Source organism: Haemaphysalis longicornis, unplaced genomic scaffold (genome assembly GCF_048455015.1).
Source record: "Haemaphysalis longicornis isolate Haplotype H1 unplaced genomic scaffold, Haemaphysalis longicornis Haplotype H1 scaffold_12, whole genome shotgun sequence".
Lineage (NCBI taxonomy): Eukaryota > Metazoa > Arthropoda > Arachnida > Ixodida > Ixodidae > Haemaphysalis > Haemaphysalis longicornis.
Window position 1 is genome coordinate 74,244,292 of NW_027526225.1, and position 21,186 is coordinate 74,265,477.

Genomic DNA, 21,186 nt, shown 5'->3' on the forward strand with positions numbered 1-21,186 from the left:
CTGGCATAATGTTAAAGGGGGTAGCGGTTACGTCTTGGCTTCGTGACCCAAAAGGTAGGGTTTTGAGTCCTCCCAGGGCTTGTGTGGCTTTATTTTGTTTAATTTTTTTGGTTTTGATAACTATTTTCTTCATCTGTAGTAGTAATTTCTTTTTAAGCATTTTAAAAAGACCAGTTTTGCTTGTTCAAGTGATATTTGGTTCAGTTACATAATTTTACGTCAGGGAGGCTACATTAGGCTTGGTTACGCTAGGTTGGCCCTGAAACGTTACATCAGGTTAGGTGACGTTAAGAAAAGTCCGTTGCTTTTTGATTAGCCAGTCTGAAAACGTTGGGGAGTGCGAAGTAGTCCCAGAGGTGGCCTTGCGCAAGATAACGCAACCGGACTTGAGCCCAGTGCTTATTATGGTGACGTCGTACGACACTGTAGACAAGCGTTTCTTTTAAGTGCGAATGCACTTCTTAAGCGAGCCTGAATCGTCCGCCGCCGTAGTCCGCATAGCAACAGCTGCGGGTGCGCGCGCTCCTCGTCTTCCTCCTCGTCTTCCCTAGCAACGTGGGGAGATGGGCGCGCGCTACTCGCCTCCTCCTCTCTCCGCTCAGTGACTGCGGGTGTTGGGCGCCTCCTCTCCACTTCGGGCGGGAGAGCTCTCGCTCGCGTAGCGGGCGCTCCGCATTCCGACGCGTGAGGGCGCTCGTGTAGCCCTCGCCGTAATGGTGGGCGCTACTCTCCTCCTCCTCTCTCCGCTCAGTGACTGCGGGTGTTGGGCGCCTCCTCTCCACTCCAAGATCACGATATCCACCGTAATCGCGCAATCAACAACCGTGCATTCGCACTTACACACTCTCCCCCTCGGGGAAGTGCGAGGGATTTTTTTTTCCGTAAACAAGACAAAGCATGGGGTATTGTGATGAATAGTATCGGTTTTAAAACAAACGTCGAGGTACGTTTTCAAAATAAAACAGGTATTAATAACTGATCCCCATGTTTCCGTTTGAAAATTGCGATGTTAACCCATTTTCCCGACGTAGCGGTCATCCGCGAGATGCAACTGTACGCTGGCTGGAGCGCTAAGCATGTCTTGCTAGGCATTGTGATTTACCTTGTGAGGACAGGATTTTTTGGGAGGTTCCTGTTTGAACCCATTCCCATTTGATCCTTCCCGCTTGTTCCCTCCCGTTTCAACCCGGCGCAAAACGACCTTCCCGTTTCGCCCTTTCCCACTTGGCCCGTTCCCGTTTAAACCCGTTCCCATTTCAACCTTCCCCTTTGTTCCTTCCCATTTCAACCCGGGGCGAAAGAACCTTCCCGTTTCGCATTTTTCCGTTTAGCCCCTTCCCGGAATAATGTACCCAGTTTGTGAAACGTTATAAAAAACATTTTCATATTGTTTTTTTCTTTATTTCCGTTTGTTCACAGCCGCTGCGATAGCATGCTCAGTACATCCAGAGTCCTTGACTGCTTTTCAAACCTGGGCTTCACTTTTTGAATCTACAGACGACGACATTTGGTTACAATTCAAGTCAGACCAATTAACAAATCTTTTAATCTTTTAAATTAACAAACCCTAACAAACAATTAACAATTAACAAAAATTATTAAATTAACAAAGCAATTAACAAATTAACAACAAATTAACAAATTACAAACACGTCGTTTATGAAAACAAAACAGCGAAATACATAAATGCACTTAATTAAATGTATTTAGGTCGCGAGGGTCGCCCTGCGTCTGCCCTCGTTTGCTCTTGTTCGGTCGACTGACTCTCGTCTCCAGATTCTTTAGATCCACCCCCAAAAGACCAGGCACTTACGTTTTATTACATTAAAACGACGCCATCAAGGTTGTGTCCCGAAAGAGTGTGAGGAGGAGCTACTAACACACACGATCAACCAAAGGTTTATACACAAACATATATTTTATCCACACTCTAGAGCTAACTTTAACTCAAGCTTCAAGATATTCATCAAAGGACCAGTAAATAACTAATAAAAACCAACCGACCCATACCAACTCCGAGCGCTGGCCATCGACGCTCGGGCGGCCTCTATAAGTATTGTTCCTACGACGCGCGCAGAAAATATGCTCAGCGCCGAAGAAATTTCGGCCTTTGTCAACCAGGCGTGTCCATTACAAAAGGAGCTGTCAGCCCCTCGTCACTATGCCACATCTGGCTGTAAAATCGCAGTCATGAGAAGTGGCGAAAGTTATAAACTTAGCTTTGCGTTTGATTGATTCTGTTTATTCCCGTCACTCTAGTGTACTCAATTTGCATAATAGGACAAACCTTCAGAAACTTAAGCAGCGCAAGGTCGTCTATAGCCTAAATTTTCTTAACTACAGAAACTTAAACTTGTCGCGGGAATACTACCTCCACGGGCCTTTCAGACATTCAGCAAGAAGACATCATAGTAAGATAATTAGGCAGCCAATCAGCTTAATTAATATTCGAAAGTTCTCTTTGTTTCCTCGGGCAATTTCTTACTGGAATAAGTTAACTGAATGAACAGTGAACTCGGTATCGTTAGCAGAATTTTCCCCAGGTATTGCTAATATGTGTTCTGGTTGAATTGTCGTGTTTTAAAATTGGAATACATTACGAATGCATATCCTTGTTCGGACCCATTGAGTCTATTACATATTTATGTCTTTTACTTATTTGTGTTGGGCGTTTTTAAACTACGATAATGAATACTGATGTGTTTTTATGTTCACTCCTGCATGAGCCCGACCAGGCCGTAAAGTATTGGTAAATAAATAAAAAAATCTGCCCACTACTCACGTAGGAAAGGCATTAGTAGCCAATTCTCAGATTTCTGCACATGGTTTTGCCTTTTTTAAAGTCTCGCTTACGGACATCTTTGATCTATAGATCTCTCGAACCCGAAGACAAAGCTACGCTCCAAACAATGAGCATAAGCGCGGCTGATAAACAAATTTCAGCCGCACGTACGAACACCAACTGCAGAAAAATCCAATGCCTGCATTACTCAAGATATTGGGTATCTTTCTAGTACACTTTCGCCGCTACAAATTTTGTGTCAAGAGGGCAGTATCGGCCTAAGGCATTCGGAAACTTTTATCGGCCGAAAATATCTGTCGATTCGAGAACATTTGGTGCATACAAGTTTTTAGTGCATGACCCGTTGCTTCTAAGCACATTTTGGAGAACAGTTTCGATGATGGTAACGCATGTATTCAGAAATTCAAATGGGTTGGAACGATGCGGGTTCAAATGAGAAGGGCGCTTTGGGAGCGGGTTGTAACGGGAAGGACGTTTTGGGAATGGGCTGAAACAGGAATGTCGTTTCGGGAACGGGCGCACACGGTACGGGTCAAGCGGGAAGGGCGTTTCGGGAATGGGTTCAAACGGGAAGAGGTCAAACGGGAATGGGATCTTTCGGGCTACACCCGATTTCTTAACGGCCGCTTGTGGTTGCAACGTCTTGTATGTTCTTACTCTGCTTTTACGCTATGCAAGTTCTTTTGCTTGCTTCGAATTGTTGTGTCTTTGCAAACAAGAACGACTCTTGTGTACACTCTTGGCGAGGGAGCTGCCCTCCCGATGCAAAGTGGCTATAGTTAGACCCTAACCTAACCCATAATGTTTGCACAGCAATCTGCATGGTAAGTAGTCACAGGAGGTTCGAGGCTTCGAAGTCGATGGTTTTCAGGAAGCGCACAAAACTGATATTACGATCAGAGGTGTAAAATTACAGCAGCCCTAGGGGTTGGGGAAGATGAATGTACCGCTGCAGACGTGAAAGCCTTCTAAGCCACGTCACGGGAGTCCTCGAGAACGTGCCTGTTAACATGTCTTGGGGGCAAAAGCGTAGCGATTATCATCGAGTTCTTTACTTCAACTACGATTTTGGGCCTCATTCTTCGCGTTAGCTTTTTCGTCCTTTCACGCAAATTATTCCAAGAAGCAGACTGGTCACAATTTACTCGGCGGCGTCTCTACATTCTGAGCTTAACCCGCGTGCGCTGATCTTACCTACCGTCCCATTCGCATACTAAAGGCTTTTACACCCTTTCTGGCCGAAAAGGGTGCAAAAATCTTTTCCCATGGCTAACACCCTTAGAAGGTGTTTTGGCAAGAAAAGGGTGTACGGATGAAAAAAAGGTGTTGAGCTCAACACCCTTAAAAAGGGTGTTGAAGATGCTCAAAACCCTAAAAAAGGGTCTTGTGCTTCACACCCCTTTTTTTAAGGTGATGGCATGCGCAGTGGCAATGTGAATCGGCGGAGTACGCAGCATTCAACACGAACGGTCAATACGCACAAGTTACAGTTGGAACACAAATGAATTGAGCAAGAAAACCAACAGGATGCAAGCGGTACAGGGAGTGCATACTTACTTAGTAATACATGTGCTGTTATTGCTTTTATATCCAGCAGAGGAAAGCCCCCCGATCGAGTAGGTGGGCTTGTCGCAAAAAACAAATATTTTAGCGGTAATTTTGGAAGTGGAAGTATGGATTTTACTATGAAAATATAGAAATCAACACGCAGATTTGCAAAAATTTTTAATCACGAGGTATTTTTTGTGTTCCATATCTTATAGAATTTTATTCAATGCCAAACAAATCTTCCCCGAACCCTCAACACCCTTCCGAAAGGGTGTTCATTATTTCAACACCCTTTTTTCCCAGAAGGGTGTAAAGCTGCAAAGTAGGGTGTTCGAAACTAAGAAAAAGGGCGTAAAGAAAAAGGGTGTAAGAAAACGGGTGTAAGAAAAGACCGACAACTCAGACAAAAGGTGAAGAGACCTTCAACTTTGCAGGATTGTTGTATCTGTTTACACGGGTGGACTGAACATTTTCTACAAGCGGGGGGTGTTTTGTACCTCACGATGTTTAAAGCAATATGAATAGGCATAATTTATTACCTGTGAAGCTCTTTAGGCTTGAGCTAGTTTTTGTGGCGTTAGAAAAAAATGCAAAGAAAAACAACTGCGGAATCTGTATAGGATGCACCACCGCAGATAGGGTATTATAACAGTAAAGTCGCCTTTCGACCTTGTTAGAGTGTGAGTACAAGGGGCGCATGCGTATGCGCACCTCCTACTATGCCATTTCAAAGGTACCGGTCTTTTTTGGATTCTAAAAGGCAAAAAATGGCGCAGCTTGCAATAGTGGTGCAAGGCTGGAGAAACAGCATAGCTGGGGGCCGACCTAAGTTGTTTCCCCGTTGAATCCCCTGGCAGTGAGGGGGGGGGGGGCACACTGGAACATCCTTGTAAAATCTGGTTAAACTTGGCCTGACCCCTCAGGGGTCATCCTAGCTTAGCAAGAACATTGCAAAGCTTAACAAACAACAAAACTTAGCAACACCGGAAGAAACTAGGTCGACCCCCAGCTCCGCTGTACTTTTTCTTGCAACTGAGCACCTATTTCACACCGTTTCAACAACCTACCGCAATCCAAGCGTGTTGCAGTCGGTAAACGCCCTTTTCGCGACACGACTACAGGCTTCATAATTTTGAAGATTCAAATGGGTGTTTCACGTGCCAAAGCTACACTTGGGGCATGACGCACACCGCATATGGAAACCAGCAATCATTGCATATCAGCAATTATTTTTTTGCGTTTGAAAACTTTTTGCGAGTAGAGGAGTATATGAGGGGATGTCTTCTTCTTTACAGTGCTATTATGCATCCAAGCATGGCCTTATTCAATGAACAGCTGAACACCTTTTCCACACCCTTTCAACACCATAAGAAAAAACCAAGCGTGTTGAAGTTGATCAGCACCCTTTTTTCACACAAAAAGATGTAGAGCTAGGAAAAGGGGGTTGAGATTCAATAAAAAGAGTGTAAAGTCCTCCCAACACCCGTTTTACACTTATGCTACACCCTTTTTGGCTAAAAAGGTGTAAAAAGTTTAGTGTGCGCCTGTAGCGCAGAATGCATCCGCATAATTTGTGTTCCCCTCTAACAATGTTGCGATTAACCGCAGTGTTAACGCACTTGCTCTGGAGCCTCCAGTTCAAGTCCCCCACGAACGTAAACATGTTTTTTATCTATTTTCTCCTTACGGCGTTGGCCATTTTGGTTCCATTCGCGTTGACGCTGAGAATCACGAGGGCGAGGATGGTAACTTTTTGCATTTGATGCCACGTCTAACGCTTTCCCCATAATAAAATTTCACACCGGCCGAGTCTTGAGCTTGTCTCCGCTGGTCCAGTGAACAAGTAATTCTCGTTAATACTTGTTTATGAGAGGAGCCCCGTAGGCGAATGAAAAGCCAGTGGTGCCATCTATGGGCAAACTAGGGCACAAAGAAGACAAAACCGCAAGGCCGTTACTGTGATTACTTTAACATTTCTGGTACGAGCAAAACAAGTACTGTCATTGTTTTGCTGTCAGCGTGCAGCTAAGTAAGCGTTTGACGCTGTAACGTTGTGTGGGTATCGACGGGCTTGTTCGCTACCCCGGAAGCGGGCGGCTACCGCCAACGACGTACACTCTTAAGTAAAAGGGACTAAAAGTTCGTCCTTTCGGGGACTAACGGTCTCTGCCACAATCATTAGTCCCTTTGGGGACTAACTGCGAGAGGACAAACGGTTAGTCCCCCACCCGGATGGCCCGTTCCGATACTCCCCAAGAATGAACTGCGTAGAGTGCAGAAAAAAGAAAAAGACTTCGGCACCGGCAGGGATCGAACCCCTGACGCCCGGAAATATACACAAGGAACCCGATGCGCTATCCGCAGGACCCGACGCGCTATCCGCGCTATCCGCAGGTAGATAATATTCAAGTGTACAGTGTGGAGTTGTGTGCATAACGCAACAGATCCATTGCAACTGGTGCCCTAATATCTATTTGTGCAAGCGAACGTGACCGCGTTTTGCGCCTTGCGCTTAGCGCTTTGCTAGGTTTAGGGACTATTGCTAAGTTCAATTCGAAGTAGAGCCTCACAACCATAGTTTTTCTCGTAAATAACAATCAACTCGTCGTCGCCTAGTTGAGATAGGTAGCTGGGCGATCGGACGACTCATTTGTTTCCGCACAAATTAGCGCAAGCTAAGTGCTTTCTTAGTGTTCGGTACATATGTTAAGTGCTCTATGTAACGTATGTCAAAGGTGTCGTCTGTGTGAGTGTCAGAATAAGGAAACATGCCATATTTTCCTGCATCGGCGAAAGCGAATTCGGTGTTGCTTAGGCTGAATTCTTCAAATTCGCGTCGCTAGATGATTGCGACTGGGAAATGCAAGCGGGTTTTACAGCAGTTGCAGCAGCTTTGGTGCCCAAGGTAATTATGTACCGAGTGTAAAAGATAACTTCGAGACGCTTACCTGTAGCGAGAATGTTTGTTTTGCAGTTGCCATCAGCAACATGGGTTTTTTCTCGTCTGTTAAACATATACATATTCATTACGCTCAGGAATCCACTTTTGCTATTGTCACTAATTTTTGCGTTACTGTTAAGGCGCTTGAAAGCTTTCATTGGCCGTTATTACCTCGCAGGAATCGTATGCAACACAGCGTATCAACATAACCTCGCCGAGAAGCGTATGGCAATCGCGCTTCGCCGCTCCTTGCCTTTACCCGCCGCTCTACTAACCCTAGGCAATTTTCTTATAACTAACATCAATATTTTCTCCCGTGGCACCATCTAAAGCCCCCAGTGACTGCAATGGCTTGTGTTTTGGAAATATAAAACTGTTCGCAGACATATGCGCGAAAGGGCAACGACGACGCCATTAGGGGATTAACGACGCAGCAAAGAGACTAACTGCATGCGTTTCGTCTTTCCATAATACCTTATAGATGGGCGGGGACGAACAGTTAGTCCGCATTTATGCACACGGCACGTACTGTGCCGCAGATACTACCCTTGAAGATGAACGGTCGCCCGCGAAGACTAACGGCTGTATTTTAGTCCCTGTTTTAGTCTTTTTTGCCTAAGAGCGTTGGAAACGGGCGCCGTTACCCACGTTTATTTGTTTTCAAACTGCGTTTACTCAGTTTTCACGAACAATGGGGGATGGTGTAGGTGTAGGTGAATCGACCGTTCTTACGGTAGCGAGATGATGTCCCCCACGCCTGCGGGGGTATCCTGTTTCTCGCTTATGCAAGAAAACAAAGGCTACAGCACGCGAAGGCGAACCCCACCCATTCTTGGAATTTTATTATTGACGCGAGAAATGAGCGTTTCTACTCGCCTCATCCCCCCCTTTGCACTCTATGTACCTGTTACAATAGACCCGACACTTGCCTTTGGATATGGGTACAGTACGAATAAACGTACTGTACGTTAGCTACGAATAAACACTAATTTTACTTTAAAAAACAGCAATCACGCTGAGTGCGGCCATGCGGTCCGCAGAAATAGTAGATAAATGCCATAGAAGCCCATCATTTTCCCGCTTCTCTCGAGCTGAGTACCTTTCTGCCTGCGGAAACTTTATAGAGGTCTCGTCAAACGCAAAAAATGCCCGTCGTCACCCCCTGTCAACAGGAGTTGCAGCAAAACGGCCACCGCTTTAAATAGAAAATAAATAAATGAGAACAAATCTGCGTTCTTGTGGGATTTCTACACGAGTCACAAGGGCAGGAACGGAGAGCGTCAACAGTGTTCAAACGAGGCAGCTCGCCAGACTTTAACGAGAATGAGGCTGCTGCGAGCCACAAGACAAGTGCGCTTGACGGCACGTGACTAGAACAGGTGCAAGCGGAGGAGAGCTCTGATTGTGGAGAACTGCTGCGTTTTCTGCGGCAAGTCTATGTCTGTCGGGGTAATTTGCGTCAAAACGTGATGAAAAAAAGCAAGACAAAACGGCTGATGTTTGCTATATACTACCTAATGCTGAATTTGTTTCGTAGCGTGAACTGCAGTCTTTTTGGTGACGGCGCATATCTGCCTCGAAGGAAGTGATCGCATGATCAGCGATCGCACGGTGGGCAGCGCCACTCCGTTGCTACCTCGCAGCGCGTCACCGCCACGGAACACATTACTTTAAATTGCGTTTGAATCTCCCGCGCAAATGTCCGTCGTTCGGGTGATCATGCAACCAGCAAGACGCGAAAGGACCAATGTACGTGCATAACGCAGCGCGTGGTGGGCTTATGTGGCATGGCCTCGGCATACTGCCCTTCTTCATACTTTCACTTCTTCATACTTTCACCCTCCGCTTTCCTACGGGCCCATATACGGTGGCGTCTTGGTTCTCTCTCTTATCTTGTACCGCGTCCCCGCCGGACAGCGTTTCACGCGCGCATCGCCATACCGCCCTCTCCCTCACACTTTTGCCACGCTTTCCCCCTCCGTTTTCTTTCAGTCTCGGCGTTCCCACCGTTTGCTCGGTTACAAAGCTGGCGGCGCCGCCAAACCACAATAGAGGGAGCTCAAGTACTGAGCACAAAATTACGCGAGCAGGATCTAGCCATAAGGAATGTTAATCGGTAGTCTTTTGCCTTCAAAGCACGCAAGCAGACTTAATTTCTGATGACTTTGTCATCACTCTCAAGGACAACATTCGATGCCTGAAGCATGTTGCATGAGAGGTTGAGCAAGCACTTTCATATACAACAGACGAAACGAAGAAGAGTATAAGTTCCCTAACCCCTTAGAGTAATGCATTCCCGAGGGCTCTCACGCATCAAAACGTTTGAAGCACTCCTATGAGGTCAACAGAAATAAACACTTCTTTCGACCAAGTTAAAATGTTTTCCCCTCCGAACTTAACCATACTGTCTGCACCTTCGGTCCCTGATAACAAAAAATTCACTGCGCTTCATTTTTTGCTACCTTGAAATTTCTATCGACGAAATGAAGTAAACCTTGCGTATTATGCGGATTTCGGTTTTGGCTGTTTCTTTCACTCCTCTCTTGCAACTCCTGACTTCTTCACTACTCGCAATGGAATCACTATGGCCGTTTTTCATCGCTCACAGAGATTTTCGCTGGACGGGGTCCGCCCGAACCACACCAAACCGGAAATTGCGTGTGCTGTGAACCGAAATTTTATTCTGCTTGCTCGAGCGAAACGAAACGCGAAGCGTAAGCTCGTTGCACGAACGCATCGTCTACGTTTTCGAGCTCAGAAGAGAGCTCACTCGCCAATGCGGGGGGATTTCCAGCGAAAGGAGTGTTTTAACGTTGCGTAGAACCTTCATTTCAGCGAGCACGTTCCCTGAAAGCTATACGGGCAAGAAGAAACCGTGTACCGAATTTGCCTCAGTTAAAACAAAATGGACATGGAACATTAAAAAATGGAACAAAAATGTTAGAATTTTTATCCAGAAGGCAGCGGGAAAGGTGCTCGAATCTGAGAGAGCGCCCATAAAATGTTTCGCGATTATTGCGTACCCCGTTTTTAGCCCCCCCAAAGCATTTTTTTATCGACGCTCACTCGATTTCAGTTTCCAAAAAAAAAGTACATTGGACAGACGAAATCATGGAATCGGTTGTGTGCATAAATATACGGCTGCAATTTTCGATGGCAATGTCTGGTAGTACCAAGAATACAAAAAATGGGGACCGTAGGGACCGTATAGTTGAAGAAGCATAAATGCAGTGTATGGGAAGAGGAGGCAAAAATGAGATAAGTGGAATGGTTATAGCAATGTTGTTATTCCTATCTGAGGACGCTCCTACGCAAAACAAGTTTTCTAGACTCAATATTTCTTGCCAGCTAAAACATCGTACGTTGCGATTCTATGCTGCTTTCCCACCGCATGTTCGCTGCAACAACGAATCGAAGCGGGGGGCGTTTAAACTATGGTCGCGACCGCTGGTCTATACCGCTTCGCAGCGTCGTACTTGGAAAACGACATTTGAACTTTTACGGTTATGACCTTAACGGTGGCCGTAGAGCGGGGTGGTGCGTTCTCTTTGGCGACGACATCCATGATACCGGACGTAACATTAAAATACCGGGAATGTGTTTTACGAGGCGCATATGCTTTGCCGAGACGGCGAAAAAAAGGGCACTTTGGCAGGGTGCAATAACGACATGGAAGCAAATGACAAAACACGACACTGCTCTTGGCAATTGTCCCGACCTGATACCTTAGTTTGAAAAAAAACTGTTGCGTGTGCAGATGTTTGCGGAAGATAATATACGGCGTCTTTACTCCTGCTTGGTTACTCTCTAAAAGAAAAAGAAGGCATCTAGGAATAAATTCTTTTCAGAGAAGGAAGGGCTCAATTCGAATACAAGTCTCACGAACTGTTCGTAATTATGTACAGAAATACAGAGAACAAATGCCGCTATGAAGCAATACATCTGAAGTCAGCTGAGTAAGTTTCTGTGTGAGACATGCATCCCCCTCTCCCAATCAAGCTCATACCAGGGATGCCCGAACAGCTGGGCCGGAAAAGACACCAGAAAACCCTGTTCCAATAAAAGTATCATGAAAACAACTGTATGCTTATGTCGTTAAACAATAAAAGAAACGAATAAAAATAGTCCATCACAGTTGCGGTGGAGGCGATGGGGCCGCCGAGACCCATTCCGATAACTGCTTTATTGGAACTTATATAGATGAGCACGTGGGAAACGAGGCCTCACCTTTTTGAACAGGCACATTTCACTTGTATGCAGCAATCAGCCGCGGTGGCTGAGCTGTTCAGGCGTTAAGCTGCTTAGCAAATTTATTTCATCAAAAATTAATGCCCCTGCCCCTAGGAAGGGGTATTCCGTGAGGGTTATCCATCTTTCCGCAGGAAGATGCACTTGATGGTTCATTAAAATTGATGGCATTGGAAGGGTGCGCAGCCAGGAAAAGGAGATCTTTAGGGTCGATAAAGAAGCAAAGAAGACGCCTAGCAGTACGGGCGTGCGGCTGGTAAACTGATTTTCAAGTATTGACACGACACGAGTCACGGTGAGCATACGTAAGGACAGGGCTATACCTAGGAACAAGTAGTACAATTTACGGTACAGATGTATGAATGCATGTGTATGCTTGACACACGTTAATTCTATTCCCAGCTTGGGAAGGAGTTTTATAAAGCTATATGAAGAGGTAAAGTAAGCATGGTTGCAGGATCTGGTGGCGTTGATTTGGAGAGCCCGAGTCCGTGCGATTACTTATGCCGACGTGGGAAGCCATACCTACCATGCCACATATCGCGATATCACCCAAAATTACATACTCTTTGGTAAGGTGTACCGATGAGGACACAACTCTCTCACCAGAGAGCCGAAGACAACGTTAAGACAAGCTCACAACAACCCTCTTCCACATCCCACCCCGCTCCGCTTCATGTTACCTATTCTTTGCGCCCTTACGCGTCCGCATGGCGGAGAGCCCGCATGGTGAAGAGAAAGCCTAATTGGAGGAAAGCCATGGTGAAATTCAATGGAGAATATCCGATCCCTCCATGGTTTGCAGACGGCATTGTCTGGTTCAGTAACATTAGCCGGAAACTGCAGAGCATGCTTTTTCCAATCATTCTTGGAATGTTAGGTTGTAGGATTAAAAATAAACACGAAAAAATCAAAGGTTATGTTCAATAAGCCTGTTAAGGAACCTGACTTCAAGGTGGATAACGAAATCACAGAAGCTGTAAGCGATTAAGTCAATCTTAGGCAATTCAAAATCCCAATCCCGAGCAGGAAATTACCCCAGAATACGCAAAAGGGTGGGCTGCTTTTGGTAGGAATTGGGATATCCTGAATAGTAAGCTGCACGTGTTACTCAAAAAGCTGGTATATAACCAGTGCGTTCTTCCAGTAGCGACGACCGCGGCAGAATTTTGGGGTCTTACTGAGCGCCTTGAAAGGAAACTTAGATCGGCCCAACGGGCTCCGGAACAAAGAATGCTAGGGCTCACGCTTAGGGATAAGAAAATAGAGGCGTGGCTTAGTGAAGAAAGTGGTGCCTGTGGAAGTCGTTCTAGGTGAAATTAAGTGAAGAAGATGGGGAGGAACGGGTCACGCCATTGCGCATGAGGGACAAGAGATGGACCATCTGTTCAACGGAGTGGCTGCCAAGAGACCGTAAACGCAATAAGGATTGGCCGAAGAATCTATGGAGGGATGAAATACAAAATTTGGTGGGAAAGTTGTACTTAGTTATTAGCACTCAATAGGCGTTGCTGATGTAGACATGCGAGCGGTTGAAAAAAAAACACCAAAAATTTATAAAACAAGCTTTTTTTTTTACTTCGATAACATAAAAAAAATCACAGCTTCTCCGGGAAAACTCGTTGCGATTCGGCAAATTGGCAGTGAGGGAAACGCTATCTGAAATCAATTCCTTGCCGAAAAATCGCGCGCAAATTTTACTTTAGGGATGCAGAATGTAAAAATCGTTTTCTTTGCAGTGAGAACTTAAAAATTCATCGGGTACTTAAGTCTCGTAAGTTATTTGATGGTGAAAGCCAGCGTTTATCGAGGACGCCTTCGCTGATGCATTGTTGTTGCGGTGCCGTTACGTTCACCTGTCATGAGGAGCGCATCCTGATAATTCTTGCTCCATCCTGGCACGATACCGGGTTAGCGTTGAACTCACCGCACTTGGCTGCTGGGGCGACGCGGGTTAGAAACCCATCTAAATCTAAATAAGTTTCAATGTATAATTTATAACCTATTTCCTTTTTACAGCTGCCGTGCTTTGGTTTCCTTCACGTGGTCGCCAGCAACGATGGTCTCTTTTCGCGTTTGTTGTGACATCTCGAACTTTCGCATTGAGAAGTAGGTCGAGTTTTTATAAATTATTGTGGGATCTCCGTGTTTCAATTTGTTATACATTTCAAAAGACAAACATTACAAAAGTGATTTTTTTTCGTGCCCCTCAAAATGTCATGAAAACTTACATATCTCGGCTCGAGATCTTTGAGAGAGGCCTTCGTCGTGCAGTGGACACAACCACGCTGAGGATGATAATGATGATGACGATGGCACACATTAACTGAATACAGCACGAAAAACAAAAATAAGCATAATGAGGAATAATGTACATTTCGATTAAAACAGGGGCAACGGCGAACATCTAATAAGCAGGAGATACGAGTCAGGGTGGAAATGAGTTTAGTCGAATGCATGCTATCTCCGGACATTGGCAAAGGTAGGACAAAATTGTTTTCGCGGTTACTTTCTTCGTGGCACATATGGAGGATTAGCCAGGAATCGGGAGTTGTGAGCAGGTGACGTACCGGCATCACAAAGTTATTAAAACTATACTCAGAAACCTAACCGTTGTAGAACAGTGCATTCTGTGTGACACCTGAACGCGCTGACACGTGAGTAGAAGAGCTGCACCCCAGCTGCGCAGATTTCTTATTCTGGGGAAGGCAATATTCCGTTACAAGATGGGTACAAGCCCGTCACTTCCGGTGTGATGCAAAACGTTGTATTAACGTGTTGATATGCCACGCCTCACCCCTAAACCAGCCTTGAAGATACCAAACCACCTTTATTTACTAAGAGACTGAGCAGAATTGAGCTAAGCGAACATTTTACAATAAAACAACAACTGGCATTACTAGGGCTAAAAACGGGGACGTCCGTTGCAAAACCCGCGGTTCTATTCCCGGGCTACTGAGTTGCATAAAACAACAGACGGAGTGCTCAAAGCGGAGCAGTAGATGGCGCTCGGTGCGCAGAGGAAATGCCGGGCGTGCCCACGAAGGAACGGAATCTCGCTTAGGGAAGCGTTGGAAAGTGCCAGTCTGCTCGCTGACGTAATTCATGCAGTAAGACGAATAAACGAAAGCGGTGAAGGAGGCGCGTTCACGGATTAGCTGAAAAGAAGGTGGGTAATGTAACTCGCCCCGCTAATAACGAGGAAGAAACGAAAGCGAAGAAAGCATGCAAATGCGAGGTTACGGCAACAAAGTTCCGAATGACTCTCGCGAGGCATTCCTCCGCAAAGCACGAAGGCAGGCTCAAGTGCAGCGAATAATTTTTCTCCCAAATCTATGAGAGTGAATCGTGCCGTGTTGAAAGCCCCTAATGTATAGTTCTTAGCGTTATCTACCTTACCAGTTACCTCGCTTTTAAAGCAAATCTTTACCAATCTCGTACACTGGGAAAAGCGTCACGTGACTCACCAGGCAAAGCTGCGCCGCCAGCCGCCTCCGTTAGCCGCCTAGAGCTGCCGCCAGTGAAGGCTTGGCGCTTGCGCTCTCCGTAGCTGGTTCGCCGCCTGGTCATGTGACTCGCTGCGTGCATGCTAGCTTGGCCATGGATGAGAGCTGCGGTGGACCCTCTTCTCTGAGCACAGCGCGGGAGCTGGAGGCTTCGCGCCGATGTCGGCAAGCCGCGTCTGACCACCCCCGGCGAGCTTCTTTACTGGAGGAATGTCAAGCGCGCTCAGCTAGCGTCGGAGCCAGCCGTTCGGCTCGGAAAACGCCGTAAACGGGACCACAACCATATACAAATCCAGGCTTTGGACGAATTCTATAATAATTACAGGTAAATAAAATGTTAACCAAGTGAAACCAAGGTTTAACTAGGTTAAGCCAGGCTTTCAGTTTGCGTATCCAGGTTTAGCTGAGCCAAGCCGCAGCCATATTTTCTTAGCATTTTTAACGCATAAATGCCCACTTGTTGCAGTTAGTTCTAGTGCCTCAAAAAACTTCTTCCCCAAAAGAGATCGCTAGAAGTTTCATGTGATTTCCTACTTAATTACTTAAAGGCTTTGCTGCACTACCTTGCAACCGAATAGCGTAAGTAACCTAAACTGTCTCGTTAGCCATAAAACACACGAAATAATTGCCTTGTGCAATGGTACTCTTTTACTCCTCCTTTGCTTTACACCCCTTCGAAGTGGCAGTCCATTCAAGCCAATCTCAAAACGTATAAGCACGGAGTCGCATCCAGTAAGTGAAAAATAAACAGCTTTTGAAAAGCTTATCACAATATTCTTGCAACCAAATACCATTTTCCTTATATGTTCTTCTGTATTTTTACATAATGTCCCTACACGTCGGCTCCTGATTTCGGCATGTAGAGGCATATCTACGCAACTAGCACCTACCAAAATTCGCATTCTCTCACGCTAACCAGGGTGTAGAACGCGAGTGCTCTCTTTTACAGAAAAAAGGAGCAACAACACACACTAACACCCCCGCGCAAGGGAGCACTCATTAACTGAAAGCCGTGAGATTGAATGAATAGCCTGGCTGATTTCCCCATCAATGCCCGTTTCCAATTCAACCAACCCCGCAATGCCTCTGGCGAACGAGGGTCCCCTTTAACAAACCAGACGAGCCACCAGGCTCTGACCAAACTTCACTCCTCCGCCGCTGTAGACCCAACGCTGCTACCTACCGGCTGTTCGATTAGGGACCGGGAATTGGTTTCAGGCATCGGGAAAGCTGTGGATTGCATCTACTGTAGCTACGAGAGGAAAAGGCCTAATGGCCGAAGTGAACTGTGAAAAAGATAGTGAAAGGGGAGAAAGACAAAAAAAAGTGGAGTGAGGAGTTTCCAGAAAAGTGCATCGGAGCTCTGGCGTGCTAATTGCGTTTCCACACTAGAGTTGTGGATTGAGTCAGGCCGTGCACCGGTACAGTTTGCGCGGCAGTAAAGTTTACTGTTTCTATCAGCTTTTGAGAACTAGAAAAATAAAAAAGGACGATGTTTGCACGTTTTATATCCCTTGAAACGCGTGATTCGATGTTTACATTATGTATTTGCGGTTAATTCGGCATATGCATTTGTTCAGCGGCGTATGCTGGAGCACAGTTACAGGCGAAGCGCAGAAAAATAGTCATAGGAAGTTAAAAAACATACCCTGATATCAGCTGTTATGTTATACGGTAATGGTTCCTATATGAAAATATCTCCATCTTTATCACGATTGTTAGAAATCGTAAAGAGAACGATTTGGCTCCTCGCATAAAGCGTACCACTATTATTATCATTGTATAGTTTCTCATCCGTCGCCGTTAAAGCGGTTGAATCTGGAGTCTTGCGGTGACGTTTTCTGGCGGTGCAACATTGATGAGGTGGGCGTCCCCCGACAATCATCATTAATTTTCACTATTATCATCATCATAATCCCCTTTGTGTCCACTGCTAAGCCAAGGCTTCCAAATACTTCTCCAGCCTTTTCTCTCTTGCGACGCACGAACACAATGGACGACGTATGGCGCTTGATAAAAAAATGCGGGAGATAAGATCATCGCGGAGTTGCAGCAGGTCCCGTTCTTTGAGTCGCGTGGAGTGTGTAGTGACACGGCGCATCATGTTAAGGATGGGTTAGGGTAAATGAAGAATGTGTTTTACGGCCCAACCTCCTCCACCATCAGATTTCACGTTAAGTCCGAGAACTTACAAAGTTTTTTGTGGGTGAATGGTGTTGTCGTAATGATGGTCAACTTGACTGAGTTGCAATGACGGGAGGCTTTAAGCAACGTGGCTTTAAGCAATGAAGTTTTCTCAGCCGAGCAAGCTAGACCGATAGTGCGAGCTGCTTGTTCAACAGTTCTGACAGCTGTTTGAGGGGTGTCTTGAATGAATCCTGGACTGCCGCGATCGATCCAGATAGTGATATCGTCAGCATACAGAGAGTAGTTAATTTCGCGGAAAGATTCTAGAGTATGGTGGATACGGCGCATGACCAGGGTAAATAATGTAGGAGAGAGGACCGCTCCCTGAAGAATTCCTTTCTGTGGGTGGGTACCACAAGGTTGGCGCGGCATCTGGAGAGAGAGAAAAGAAATTTCTATTTAACGCCGGATTTAAGTCGCGGCCCTGATTTCAGTGGTCAATTCACAGGGTCCACGTAGTACTGCAAGATGCCCGTGCTGATCCGGTGCACATGTTCATAGAGGGCTTCCTGGGCAGCCTGGATGTTTACTGTCGACGGGGGAGTCAACCAGAGCTCCCAGGAAGTGACGGAGGCGAACGATGGGGCAAGAGATGGCGGGGTGCAGTCCCAAAAAGAAAGAGGGATTTGTGGGTAGGAAGAACAGGTGGGACAAGAAGGATGGCCACGGCGCTGACAGATGCGGTGAAGAATGTTGATTGATTGTAGGGTTTAACGAGCCGACGCAACGCAGGCGATGAGGCGCGCCGTAGTGGAGGGCTCCGGAGTAATTTTGACCACCTGGGGATCTTTATCGTGCGCCTAAATCTCGTACACACGGGCGTTTTTGCTTTTCGCCTCCATCAGAAAAGCGGCCGCCGCGGACGGGAATCGAACCCGCGACCTCGTGCTCAGCAGCGCAACGCCTTAGCCACTGAGCCACCGCGGCGGGTCGGTGAAGAATGTGATGGGAGGGGAGTGAAGAGTTTTGAGCCTGCCGAATGAGGCACGCAGCCTCACGAGTTAGACGGGAACTAGGGGTGGGTACAGGGTGCGTAATGGGCGTTGGGCGTGTAATTGGCAAGGGCAAGAAGCGCAGTGCTGAGAACGAACCGTCGGCGGGTGGTGCAGGCTTGGCCAGAAAATAGGCGGACTGGAGGTTGCCACTCTTACTTCTCCGGTGGTGGGGCTGTGCTTGGTTGCGGGAAGAAGCGGCGAGCTCCCTCTCTCTTAATGAGCGCGTCATCTTCATCACAGTCATTATCATCATCTGTTCATTGATTTCATTTTTTCATGCATCTGGTGTAGCAAGCTAGGCGCCTTGGCCAGGCTAACCTCCCCAGTATCATTAAAGACTATTCTCTCTCTCTCTCTCTCTACTTCGAATTCCGCCGCAGAAAGGCCGGCCGTGCTGCGATGGCAGCAGAGTCCATTGTCGCCATCGCTGCACCATTCAGGGTGGCACAGGACCGGGGTAACTGGAGAATGATGGGAGAGGCCTTTGCCCTGCATTGGGCGTAGATAGGCTGGCGATGATGATGGTGATGATGTTTTGTGCAACCAAAAACGATTTACGAGCGTACGCCAAGTATATACTCGTACACCGGCCCCCGGGCCATGCTTCTTGTTAGTGTTGTTATTTGTGGGATTTCTTCTCTCACGACGGAGATGATTGATAGCGGTGAACACATGATTCTCGCATGAAAACTAGTGCACTTTTCCCGAAAGAAATAAAACTGCGCTACAAAGTAAAAAAAAAAAGAAAACGTGCGGCGATGACGTAGAGGTACAGCATCCGCCTCGCGTGCAGAAGGATCATGGTTCGCATCCCGGTGCCAGACAATTCCCACAGGAATGAACAAAAATCCGCGTATTGATGGAATTGCAGAATGGGGTTTGGGGTGCGGCATGACCCCGGCGACTATTGCCAGTAACGCACTCCCTCACCAGACCAGGATTGGCCCCCCTTGTGTGGTAAGGGCCACAAACTCCCATGAATACACCAAATATGCAGAAAACACTTCATTCTTTTTGCTTCAATTTATCGATTACTTTGAACGACGGGCGAAATCTGCTAACTCAAGCAAACTATCTTAGTAGTCCCCGATGTTGGCCGCGAAAGGTGCCCTTTTATCGATGTTTGGTTTTTGGAAACGCGCCAAGGCGCCGAGAAATGTAGGAAGGAAAAAGCGGTACTGAAGTTAGCTTTAGGAATATGCACGTTAGCGTACGACTGGATATTGTGTGCCGACCTTCAGAGACTACTCAGTTACGAAAAACTGCACATAAAGCTAGTTTAAACGCTTTTTCGATTGGCGTCCACCGCCTAGTTTCTCCTTCACATGGATACGCTTAACTTACAGAAAACAAGACAAGAAGGAAGAAGAACGCACACAGATCACTCGCTAGGCCTAAACAGAAGAAATTACTTGGGACAGGTGAAGCATAAAACGAAAACGTGTACTGGGTTGTGCGTAGCTGTATTGGTACAATAGTCTCCATTTTTGTAGAGACAGAAAGAGAGAGAGGGAGAATAAATATTTTTTTATTTATGAGGCTCTGCTCTATAAATAAAAATATCTATTACGTCGCTCTCTACAAAAATGAACACTATTGTACAAAGACAGCTACGCACAACCCAGCACATGCCACGCAGTCTCGCGCATGCGCCCAATTTCAAGAAGCGTACCTATTTTTCTGTGAGGGTGATTAGAACGTGCTTCCTTTTCTGCGTCCGTGTGAATGTGATAAGCCCCGAGAATCTCTCGATTAGCTTGGGCTCGTCCCAACACATGGATGGCGTCAAAGGCTGGAGCGCACCCACACCGCTTGGTCGGCCAGGCAAGCGACGACATCGCTGCTTTGTGTTCCCTTAACCGGTCTTCTTTTCCCTGCAAATCGAAATTCGCCAAAGCGTGACATGGTCCTTTGTACCCTCTGTAAATAAAAATGCGTGTTACAACCACCACACCCCCTCCGGTCATTTACGCAACGTGGCCAGTCTGCCCTATACCAGAGCATTGAAGGACTCTGTCTATACTCAGCATTTGCCCCCTCGGCAACGGGATGTTCAGTTCTCCTGTCCACAGCCGTAGATCGCGGCTCGACGCGCTAGTGGAGCTTAGATTACCTTGGACCTAAATCTCGATACGCTGGTGTTTCATTTTGATTACCCATAGTGGTTTTTTGCCAATCCCCCATTGGATGGGCATGTTCTGCGTCCTCATCTTCATCAGATCAGCTGGGCGCGCACGTGAGATCGGTGGCGGGGCGCACTTGGCCGGCGGCAGCCGGTTACGACCACCACCAGGCCATGGAGGGCAGGGACAAGCCGCCGGAGGCGGAGCAGCATGGCAGCAGCAGCCAAGAGCGCCCAAGCCTCACCTATGAGCCGATCGTGGCCCCAACGGACACCCAGCCGGCCTCTGCCGCCTCGTTGGCCGCACAGCCCGCGCCGGTGAGTTACTTCTGTGCATTCCGTATGCTTCACGCGGCTGGAGAAACGACCTGCGCGACCTTGTCAAAGCAGTGACCAAATCTCGGCCAAAGTTGACTGGAAACAATGACCTGCTACGGTCCAATCTGTAGAACACTCTAATTATTATTATATTGTTGCGTCTGCGCAGCCGTGGATGGCTGCCGACGATTTAATAAAGCTAAAGAGTTTGGAACATAGTCAGTGGCTCGGGCGTCGGAGAGAGCAGTGGCCAACGTTCGACGCGTGAGGCGCGCTCGTGCCACACAACCCGTGCCTTTCTCGCGCTCACGTCCTCGTTGTCCTCTTCTGGCGACATGTCAGATATGGTTTTAATCGACCAGATTTAGAGGAAATCTCCAAGGTGAAGTAAGTTTCTACGACGGAATGTTTGGCATCCACCTCAATGCAGCCGTACGGCTACAAAGGAAAGCTGTACAGCTTTTTCAGAAACTTCGCAGTTGAAGAAAAATTCGCCGTGGTCCAGGATTCGAACCCGG